This window comes from Nyctibius grandis, chromosome 26 (genome assembly GCF_013368605.1).
Source record: "Nyctibius grandis isolate bNycGra1 chromosome 26, bNycGra1.pri, whole genome shotgun sequence".
NCBI lineage: Eukaryota > Metazoa > Chordata > Aves > Nyctibiiformes > Nyctibiidae > Nyctibius > Nyctibius grandis.
Window position 1 is genome coordinate 1017329 of NC_090683.1, and position 1504 is coordinate 1018832.

At 55.3% G+C, this 1504-nt stretch overlaps 1 pseudogene; it reads left to right on the forward strand.

The window, feature by feature from the left end:
• The first annotated feature begins 270 nt into the window (after positions 1–270).
• On the forward strand, positions 271–1094 carry LOC137673585 (feather keratin Cos2-3-like; annotated as a pseudogene).
• The last annotated feature ends 410 nt before the right edge of the window (positions 1095–1504 follow it).

A 1504-nucleotide genomic window follows, 5' to 3' on the forward strand; every position in this document is an offset into this window, starting at 1 on the left:
CTTCCTGTCAACGTGGCCACAGGAAAACCCACCAATGTGCCCCAGGCCAACATCCCTCGCCTACACTACACCCATCCGGCACTGTAGAAGATGAGTCTTCTACAGGCACTGACGCATTCCTGCACCACAAATCCTGGGGCCTCTCAATCCCAGCACTAAGAGGAAGCCTCAGTGAGGGAATGGGTATGGAATAAGCCAGGAAATGAAAAGGAGGCATCAGGGAAACAACCACCCAGCCCGTATCATTACCTGAGATGTTTTCCGTTCATCATGAGCACCTTAGAAAATTGTCACTTCCGCAGAAGCTACGTCTGGGCCTGGGGCAGGTCAGGGCCACCATAAAAGCCAGCTCAAATCCTCGTTCTCTCATCCCCTTCTCTCACCGCCTTCTCCTTGAGAACCAGGTGGGTCTGAAGACCTTTCCTCACATCCTTTTCCTGGTCATGCAGATGTGTGCTCCTCCATCCTGTGCTGGGTCTTGGTGCTGCTTGAGAGGGGGAAGAAGGGTGAAGGTCTGACTCAGGAAGTGTCTGGAATATGGCTGAGGGGGCTTTTCTTCTAAGAGCTAGACAGCAGCCTCCTTGGGCCTGGCAACACTTTGCAGTACTGTGTCAGGATGAAGCCTAGAAAGCCTTTGCCTTCCTGCCCACTCTCTACCTCCTGGCTCAGAAAGTGCCTTTGAAAAACTCATGGCAGGGTGACAGACTTGTGGTGGGCTACTCTTCACATATCCCTGTGCTCTGATCTCTCCCTACCCTCTCTCCCAGGTGCACCTGCAGCCCAGAGACATGTCCTGCTACGACCAGTGCCGGCCATGCCAGCCCTGCGGCCCGACCCCGCTGGCCAACAGCTGCAACGAGCCCTGTGTCAGGCAGTGCCAGAACTCCACTGTCATCATCCAGCCCTCCCCTGTGGTGGTGGGCCTACCTGGCCCCATCCTCAGCTCCTTCCCACAGAACACCATTGTGGGATCTTCCACCTCTGCTGCTGTTGGCAGCATCCTCAGCTGTGATGGAGTGCCCATCGACTCCGGGTGCTGTGACCTCTCCTGCTTTGGCAACCGCTACTGTGGCAGAAGGTGCCCCCCCTGCTAAAGCCACTGGTGACAGCCCGGACAACGATCCCCAGGAACCCAAAAGATGATGCTGGACTGAGGACAGAGCTCCTGGACATTGATTTCAGAGGCTGAGCATCCAGTGGTGTCCTTCCCAAGGAGGGCATCTGGGGCTCTCTGAAACCATGGCCAAAGTCTAACTTCCCTGCCTTACTCTCTCTTCCATCTCTTTCTTGTCTTCTGTTGTTCTGTGCCAAAAGGGCTCACCTGCAGCATCTGTGACCCCTCTCCTTCTGTGGGGCAGGCAAATGGATGCCCTGTGGAATCTGTACTGTGGGTGATGGCCACAAACTTTCTGCACCTGGTGCTGCTCTCCCAGCCTTGGCTGTCTCCTCTACAGGTGAACTCATTTCCCACCTCAGAGTCATTAAAGTTTTCTGCATCCCAGCC